General features: G+C 41.2%; 1 protein-coding gene and 1 pseudogene across 2 annotated transcripts in view; both read left to right on the top strand.

The window, feature by feature from the left end:
* LOC129684326 (60S ribosomal protein L7a-like) lies at nt 1–799 on the top strand (annotated as a pseudogene).
* A 4,078-nt stretch (nt 800–4,877) lies between these two features.
* The window catches only part of Kbtbd12 (kelch repeat and BTB domain containing 12), a 51,520-nt gene continuing 46,389 nt past the window's right edge, over nt 4,878–10,008 (top strand). The window contains exon 1 of one of the 2 annotated variants that reach the window (XM_055617425.1): nt 4,878–5,058. The gene's annotated coding sequence lies outside the window, so the exon portion shown is untranslated. Of the gene's footprint in view, nt 5,229–10,008 lie in introns of both variants that reach the window. The other variant, XM_055617424.1, reaches the window with a different exon arrangement.

Here is a 10,008-nt window from a genome sequence, read left to right as displayed (position 1 = left end):
ATGTCCAAAGGAAAAAGGGCCAAGGGGAAGAAGGTGGCCCCAGTCCCCGCCGTCGTGAAGAAACAGGAAGCCAAAAAGGTGGTCAATCCTTTGTTTGAGAAAAGGCCCAAGAACTTAGGCATTGGACAGGATCTCCAGCCCAAAAGAGATCTCACATGTTCCATCAAATGGCCCTGCTACGTTAGCCTGCAGTGGCAAAGCACTATCTTCTATAAGCAGCTCAAAGTATCTCCTGCCATTAACCAGTTCACCCAGGCCCTGGACCTGCAAACAGCTATCCAGCTGCTTAAGCTTGCCCACAAGTGCAAGCCAGAGGCAAAGCAGGAGAGAAAGCAGAGGCTACTGGCCTGTGCTGAGAAGAAAGCTGCTGGGAAAGGAGACATCCCAACTAAGAGACCACCCATCCTTCCAGCAGGGGTCAATATTGTCACCACCTTTGTGGAGAACAAGAAGGCTCAGCTGGTAGTGATTGCCCATGATGTAGACCCCATTGAGCTGATGGTTTTCCTACCTATCCTGTGTCGAAGATGTGGGTCCCCTACTGCATCATCAAGGGAAAGGCCAGGCTGGGGCGGCTGGTCCACAGGAAGACTTGCACCACTGTTGCCTTCACACAGGTTAACTCGGAAGACAAGGGTGCTCTGGCTAAGCTGGGGGAGGCTATAAGGACCAATTACAACGACAGATACGATGAGATCAGTGGCCACTGGGAAGGCAACATCCTGGGTCCTAATCTGTGCCTCGCATTGCCAAGCTGGAAAAGGCAAAGGCTAAAGAACTCGCCACTAAACTGGGTTAAATGTAGTATACTGCTAAGTTTTCTGTACATAAATATAACTACAAAAAAAAAAAAAAAAGGGAGAAAAGAATTCCAATATACTATGGATACATTAAACAACACGGAGTAATATTGAGTCTTAAAACATTAGGAAATTTTCATACATAATAGATGAAATCTGGGGGCATTATTTAATAAATTAGTAACAAAAGGACAAATATTATATGCTTCTGCTTATATAAAGCATGTGTAAGGTAAATTCATACAGGCAGAAAATAGAATAGAGATGACTGGATACTTGGGAGAAGAGAAAAATGGGGAGTTATTTTCTAATAAGAATTGACTTTGTCATGGTTTTCAAAATACGGAAATGGAAATGGTGATGGCAGTTTCATTACTCAGCTACCAGTTATTATAATGACATATCTGAGGTGATTAACCTATATAGTTATTTTGTTTCAGGTGGAAGAGGCTCCAGCCCAAGACTGGGTGAGCCCATTGTTTTGGACCTCTGATAGGCAAACTGAAGTAGCAAATCAAGCAGCTTGATTCATACAGGAAGAGGACTACCTGAGGTCCTGTTGACTCTGTAAGAGGCATGCCCTCCAATGATCTAAGGACTTACCAGGTCCCACACCCTAAGAGTCATAACACCTCCCAAAGCATCACTCTGGGACTCACGCCTTAAACACGCAAACTTCTGAAGGATAGACAGTATCCAACCTATAGTAGTTACACGGCATTGTTAATATATTTAGTGATGCTAGAGTGAACACTTAAAATGATTAGATGGTAAACTTTATGCTACACATACTTTACCACAAAGATTAAAAAAAAAGAAAAAGATGAGTTTGCACCAGAGTGATACAACCTGAGAAAGACTCATCCTAAATATCCTGGCTTTGGTGAGAATTTCAGAGGGAGGGGCAGAGTGTTGTTGTAATTATACAGCGTCTCATGTGCTGCAAGCTAGCCTTGAACTCACTGTGACAACAGCCCCTTGCACTCCTGATCTTCCTCTCTTCACTTCTTGAGTGCTAGAATTGCAGGTATGCCCAACCACTCCCAGCTTGATCCTGACTTTTAAGAGAAAGGAATCACACTCAAAAGAATCAGAACGATTTCTAGAAGCTGTAAAACAGCCAGAAGACAGATTCCTCCTAGAAATACAACCCCACTGACACCTTGATTTTAATCCATTGGGACAGTGGTTCTCAACCTTTCTAATGCTGTGACCCTTTAATACAGTTCCTCATATTGTGGTGACTTTCAACCATAAAGTTATTCCCTTTGCTACTTCATAACTGTAATTTTGCTACTGTTATGAATTTTAATATAAATATCTGACATGCGGGTATCTGAAATGCAACCCCTGCAAAAAGGCTGTTCAACCCAAAAAGGTCGCAACCCAGAGGTTGAGAACCACTTCATTGGGAACACTTCTTGGCCCTTTTGTAATTTTGATCTGCAGAGCAGTGAAATATTAAATGTAAGTTAACAAACATGTGTATTACCACACTAAAGACATTTTGCTTTGTTTTAAAATAGCTGACTTTCTGGGTATGGGTTACCTCACTCAGGATGATCTTTTCTAGTCCCATCCATTTGCCTGCAAATTGCATGATGTCATTGTTTTTAATAGCCAAGTAGTATTCCATTCTGTAAACGGAATACTACTTTTCTTTATCTATTTTCTTTATCTATTCTTCAGTTGAGGGACATCGAGGTTGTTTCCAGTTTCTGGCTATTACAAATAAAGCTGCTATGAACATAGTTGAGCAAGTGTCCTTGTGATATGGTGGAACATCTTTTGGGTATATGCCCAGGAGTGGTATCACTGGGTCTTGAGGTAGAGCTAATCCCAATTTCCTGAGAAACGTCCAGATTTATTTCCAAAGTAGCTGTACAAGTTTGTACTCCCACCATCAATGGAGAAGTGTTCCCCTTTCTCCACATCCTTGCCAGCATGTGTTGTCACTGGAGGTTTTGATCTTAGCCATTCTGACAGGTGTAAGATGGAATCTCAGTCATTTTGATTTGCATCTCCCTGATGAATAAGGATGTTGAACATTTCTTTAAGTGTTTCTCTGCCATTAGAGTTTCCTCTGTTGATAATTCTGTTTAGCTCTGTGCCCCATTTTTTTAATTGGGTTATTTGATTTGTTGGTGTTTAATTTCTTGAGTTCTTTACACATTTTGGATACTAGCCCTCTGTCAGATATAGGGTTGATGATCTTTTTCCCAGCCTGTAGGCTGCCATTTTGTCCAAAGAAGCCAAGGAGAGCCCAAGGGAGGATGCTTGAATCTCACTCAGAAGAGGAAATAAAATAGACCTGAAGTAAATGGAGTGAGGGAACTGGGTGGGAGAGGGGTGATGATCAGGTATGAGGAGAGGGGGAATGAAAATTGCTGGGCAGGATCTCTATGGCAGGGGAGGCTCTGGGAGTCTCTTAGGGTAACCCTAGCTGAAACTCCTAGCAGCAGGGGTAAAGGAACCTGAAGTCAACACCTCCTGTTGCCAGTTGAAACTTCCAGTGGAGGGAGGGGGAAAACAACCCACCCATAAAACCTTTGACCCAAAACTTGTCTTGCCTACAAGTGTAGCGACTAAGATGGAGCAGAGACTGAAGAAATGGCCCAATTTGAGACTCACCCCATATAAGATAGCCAACCCTGTCACTATTACTGATACTCTGCTATGCTTTCAGTCAGGAGCCTAGCATAACTGTCTTCTGAGAGTCTGGTGGAAACAGATGCAGAGACCCACAGGCAAGCAATAGGCAGAGCTCCAGGAGTTTTGTGGAAGAGTGGGAGGAAGGATAAAGGGAGCAAGAGTGGTCAAGAACACCACAAGAAGACCTACAGAGTAAATTAATGTGGGCCAATGGGGGCACAGAGACTGAACCACCAACCAAAGAGCATGCATGGGCTGGACCTAGAACCCTTACACATATGTAGCAGATGTGCAGCTTGGTCATCCTGTGGGTCCCCTAACAGTGGGAGTAGGGGCTGTCTCTGACTCTGTTGCCTGCCTTTGGATCCCTTTTTCCTAGCTGGACTGCCTTGTCTGGCCTCAGTGGGAGAAGATGTGGTTAGTTCTGCTGTGACTTGAGGTACCAGGGTGGGTTGGTACTCCCGGGACATCCTCTACTCCAAGAAGAAGAGGGAATGAGAAGAGGAACTATTGTCAAAGCTGTTGCCATTCAGACTAGATAGGAGGGGGACATGAGGGTGGAACTGGGAGGAAGGAGGAGGCTGGGATGGGGCTTTAACGTGATTAAATAAATTAATTAATTTTAAAAATAAAATAAAATACCTGACTTAATGCTGCTTCTTTATCCACAAAGTAAATGCCCTGTGACACTTTTCATGGAAAAGTTTTTCATCCCAGCAGCACCCTCAGCTGAGAACAAAATAAGTCTTTCCTTAGGATTAGGGGACCCTTTCCACTTCGAGGAAATCCCCCCCTGCCACCTACCCCGCCACAATATCAGGAGCTGGTTGCTCAGGTCCAGTTGCCAGCTGTAATAAATAACAACACAGAAAACCAAACTAAAACAGTGAGTTGCTTCTAAATGTGAATTGGTTATGTGGTATCTGGAACATATCATACTAAAAAAAATACAGGTTGTATGTCTGAATTTTGTATTTAACCAGGTTCCTCTGTTTTGTTCAGCATCCCTACACACATGAGATCACACAGAGGGCTTGGGTAAGTTTTGCAATTTAAAGATTTCATTTAAAGATTAAATGAAAGAGTTATCACCTTAAAAGATCCGATTTCCAAAGTCTCTTTTAGAAGGTGTCTTTGGGGGGATCCTGACAGACCATCCTTTCCCCTAGAGCACCCTCTGGCGCGGAAACTCGGTGGAGAGCGCCTGCTTGAGGTAGTCTAGAGAAGCTTGTGTTTTGGGCTCGGCGCGGGAAGACCCCGCGCAGGCGCAGAGCACTTGCTGGGTGAGGGATGCCTGTGGAGAGTGTGTGGACTCGGCGCGGGAGAAGCCCGCGCAGGCGCAGAGTGTGGCGCGTGGCTGGGCCGCTTCCCGCGCCGAGACCGAGCACCTGTCACCTCAGGGTGGCCGCCAGCGCCCTCCTTGTCCCCGCTGGCATGCTGTCTGACCCCCGCACCCGCCTCGCTCCGTCTATTTATAGCGCTCGCCGCGCCGGCCCTTTTCGGGTAGTGTGGCCAGTCAGGCCCGCCCGGCCGCGCCCTCGCGACCCCGAGGCGTGTCCAGGCAGGGCGCCATCGCGGCGGAGCGAGCGGGGCCGGGCAGCAGCAAGTAAGTAGGGGCCTAGAGAGGGGACGAACCCTCGGGCCCCAGGAGAGGGGTCGGCGGCCGCTGGGTCTCCCTGGGGCATAGTTCATTTGCGTGGTCTCCATGATCATGCCCTTCCCTAAAGGACCCGGCTGATTATTTTCCGTCGCTGCTAGACTATAAATGCCATCGAGGTAAGGGGCTCTCCTGCCTTCCTAGAGCCCATAATAATGCAGGGTTCGGTTCGTTTAAATTCAATCAGCGCTGAATGTATCCCTGGGCAACTCTCTTAACTTTAAAGCCAGGAATATAATTGCCTTGCATTTCCCCACATGATTCTTAGCAGGAACTAATGAGCTATAATGCATATTAAAGCACTCGGAAAAGTATAAAGAACTGTGCGAATGCAAAACACCATGAGCGCACCAAAGGAAAGAGAAGAGAAAGCTTATTTGTCTTTATCATCTCTGTGACTCATTATTACAGGCCTTGTGTATGTTTGAGGGTGAGTTATTAGGGTTAAATCAGGGAAACCACACCAGCAAGAAAGTTGAGTGTATGTATTGTGGTAGGCATGTTCAGAGCCATCTCCTACCACGATGGTAAAAGTAGGGCTGGGGAAAGCTGGCGATGGCACAGACAAATTCAGTAAGAGAGTGTTATGTTATAAACCAGGGGTCACAAATTTAGATAGCTGTTAAATAATCCACAAGGAGAGAGGTGAGAAAAGCAACATAAATAATGGTTGACACTGAGGTTTTAGTAAGGTAGGCAGATGTGCCCTCTGAGAAGCTGCAGCTGGCTTGTCAGGTCACATGGAAATGAAGGGCCCATTGTTGCCATATCTTTTTTTTTTTTTTTTTTTTTTTTCTATTGGTGTGGGGATGTTTGAAGTTTGTTTATTGAAGCAGATGCAAGTTTCTGCTGGCTGTTCCCCAAGAATAAGGCCTCTTTCTCAGAGAGTAAATAATGACCAGAAATTCATATTGAGGGCGGAGTTGAGAAGTAGATGTCATAATGCATAAAATTATAGGCAAGGGAATAGTCTTCTGGAAGAATTTTATAGGACAAGAGGATAATAATTTAAAATATTAAAGCATGGCTTAAACGAAATAAAATTCTCCAAAACTGACATGTACATGCAAAGACAAAGGGAGAAAGGCAGACACTTGACACATGCCTTTAATCCCAGCACACAGGAGACAGAGGCAGGCAAGGTCTCTGTGAATTAGAGGCCAACCAGGGCTACCTAGAAAAACCCTGTCTCAAAAATATTAAGACAAAGACTGGGGAGTGAAGTTACTAGGAATGATCTAGCACTAAACAAAGCATTAATTTGATCAGACAGCCACACCAAGCAACTGTTAGACGCCAGGTATACTCACAGTCATAAGAATAGAGAAGTGAATAAAACATAAAACCCTTCAAGAAAGTGAGACCTGAGCTGAATTTTGAAGAGCTGGACATGGGAATAGGAATATCCCTGACACAGAGAATTACATGTATGCATTAGAATTGTTAGCAGTTTGATACTACAAAAAAAAAAAAAACTATTAGGAAAGAAAGTCAGGAAATGAGACAGCAGTGGTGGGGGGAGCTAGATTAAAAGGAGCCCACAAAGCTTGAATGAGTAGTGGTGAGAATAAGCCCTTGATAATTTTTTTAATGTGAAGTAATAATTTTCTACCTGGTATCACTGACTTTTAAAAAGGCCTTCTTAATAAAGGATTTTTCTTTAAACATTGGAACTGAGGCATTATTTTCTTTTTTAAATACACAACATGTTAAATTTTTTTTATCTTATGTACATTGATGTTTTGCCTGCATGTATGTCTGTGAGGGCGCCAATCCCTGGAGCTGGAGTTACAAAGAGTTATGAGCTTCCATGCAGGTGCAGTAATTGAACCCGGGTCCTCTGGAAGACCAATCAGCACTCTTAATCTCTAAGCCATCTCTCTAGCCCCATGGGACATAATTTTCTGATGTTGTGATGGTGACATTTTTTTGTTTGTAAGCCAAAGTCTGTCGAAGGCAATTTTGGAAAAACTAGATTTTGGAGCCCTGTCCTAGTTACCTTTTTGCTTCTGAATTTCTTCTTTATAAATAAAAAAGCAAAGCTTTAATGTTGCTTATCTTTTTGCTGTTGTAACCTATTCACTGTACCAAACACTTTTATTACGGAAATAAACATATCACAATACTGAATCTAGTAACTTTTCCCATTATACAGGTCAATGCTGAAGAAATTAGCAAAGAAATGGGGATATACCCGTAAGATTTCAAGGCTTTGTCATTCAGACCAGATCGGAGGTTTTCATATTTTTCCAGTTACTCATAATTTGGGCTGCCTATACTTTGATATGTAAATTTACAATGTATGAAAATTCATAATGTATCTATTATTTCTCTGCATATGACATATCAGATAATGTACAGACATCATTTATAACACAGCTTAGATTTTCAGAAGCCATAAGTGATTAATATTAATATAGTTTTTTATTTTAAACACACTTTTCAAGATCAATGAAGTGTGGATTGAATCCTCACCATACAACTAGGGAAATTAAACATTTATACAGTTGAAACTCCTTGTCATTCTTCTCTGTCTCCCTTTCTTCCACATCTCATGAAGGCAACCACTCTCCTGAATCCATTGCTCTTGTAATTTCTCTTTAGTTTGTTAGGTTTCACTACAGTTGTATGGGTCTTTAAGAATACATAATTTTTTTAAACATTTTGGTTTTTTCCAAATTTACATAAAAATTTCAATAATATTAAAAAACTCCTGTAATGCCTATACTTACTCTATTAGAACAGCATAGTGTATTGTGTATTTTAAACACATTAATAGTATGTAGCATTATTCTAGTCTTTTTGTAACCATATTTTTTATAAATGTACATCATATTTATTCATTTTTTTGCTGTACAATAGTCTTTTGAGTGAATATATTATATTTTTCTATTAATGAATATTAAGTTGGTTTTGCTATTTCAAACAGTGCTGCTATGAATTTTAATTACTTTAATTTCTGCTAAATAAAGATGGAGAGTTTTCTTAGAAGGGAAAGCTTGGTCATTTATCAATCATTATTCAGAAAAAGTAGCAACTGTAAAGATAATGGAAAGATAATAAAATCAAACATTATGAAGGCAAACATTTGTGATTTAAAGAAATTGACATTTTTGCCCCACATTAAATTTATAGCAGTGTCCCTCTCTAAACTAAATATAATGGACTTGGGTGTAACTGCACTTTGGATTCACAGAGTAATTAGGCTTTATTCTTGTGATTTATATTTATCTTTGCTACTCATCTTTCTCCATTATTATGGATACTATTATTATGAATGCATCAGTTCAGTCTGCCATAAATTGGAGCAGAGAATAACTCCCCATTGATATCATTGAGAACACTTATACAATCTTGTTTTGCTGATGAAAGGAGAATGCACTCTCTGCCCTCATTATAAGAAAAAGTTGCTGTCAGCTCTCTCCATTTATGAGCTGTATCAGTATCCACAATTGATTTGTATAGTGCACCCAGATTATTTTCATTTGAAAAGTGTTTGTGCAGGTATGTTCTGCCTTTGATTTACCAGGTAGATCTTACAAAGCTAATTACATATTGTACATGCATAACCTTATTTAGTTCTTGCATCTGTTCTTACATAATTCTCAAAAGAATTATGAAGAAACTAGAACTTAAAGAGGCTATGAAACATGAAACATGTTCACATTACCAGATTACAATAGACTAGGAGCTGGACCAAGGCCTCAATAGCTGAAGCCCAAGTCCCTATCCTTAACTGTGGAGATGTGCTAAGTTTGCTGAGTCACTCACTGTAATGGTAAAATCTACCTATTTTCATTGGGGGCTAATGACTGAAATTACTACTTTATTTAATATTCTTTATCTCCATTGTTCAGATGAAAAAACCAAGGTTAAATCATTTTAAAATGACAGCAAGTACGCAGCTAGCTTAACCTCTGTCCACCACACCAATACCTTCTGTGCTCTTTAAATGTAAAGAAAGAATGCTGAGACTATTTTTGAAATGTGGTAGCTGATTTAACATCCAGGCATTTTTTTATGTTAATAGTAGTTTTAATTTATTGTTGATAGTTCTAACATTGATGCAATACATCTTGATAACATCTACTACCTGCACCTAAAATGCTTTAGCAAATCCATGGGCACTATTTCAGGACAAACTTTTTTTAAAAATTATTATATAATTCTTGAACACTTTGGGTACGTTTTGTTGTTGTTGTTATTCTTTTTTTCTGTTCAGGAGCTGTTTATTCCGCCATCCCAGTGAACTTATATTTCAAATTTGAAAGTATGACTCATTCCCAAGTACAGTTTTTCTTTGTGATAACACACTTGTTCCTAGAAATAAAGCGATCACATTCCAATCAGTCATATTTTTCAGAGACTCACATTTCTTCTTTTCATTGTGCTGAATAAGCTCTTTTTTTAAATTTTTTATTAATTACACTTTATTCATTTTGTAGCCCCCCATAAGCCCCTCCCTCCTCCCCTCCCAATCCCACCCTCCCTCCCCTTTCTGCATGCATGCCACTTCCCAAGTCCACTGATAGGGGAGGTTCTCCTCTCCTTTCTGATCTTAGTCTATCAGTTCTCATCAAAAGTGGCTGCATTGTCCTCTACTGTGGCCTGGTAAGGCTGCTCCCCCCTCAGGGGGAGGTGATCAATGAGCAGGCCAATCAGATTATGTCAGAGGCAGTCCCTCTTCCCATTACTATGTAACCCACTTGGATACTGAACTGCCATGGGCTACATCTGTGCAGGGGTTCTAGATTATCTCCACGAATAGTCCTTGGTTGGAGTATGAGTCTTTGGGAAGTTCCCTGTGTTCAAATTATCTTGTTCTGTTGCTCTCCTTGTGGAGTTCCCGTCCCCTCCAGCTCTTACTATTTCCCACTTCTTACATAAAATTCCATTCAT

The sequence above is a fragment of the Psammomys obesus genome, unplaced genomic scaffold, assembly GCF_907164565.1.
Source record: "Psammomys obesus unplaced genomic scaffold, mPsaObe1.curated_primary_1811, whole genome shotgun sequence".
In the NCBI taxonomy this organism is placed as follows: domain Eukaryota; kingdom Metazoa; phylum Chordata; class Mammalia; order Rodentia; family Muridae; genus Psammomys; species Psammomys obesus.
The sequence above is the reverse complement of the archived record's forward strand: the minus strand, read 5'-3'. Positions and strand labels throughout refer to the sequence as shown.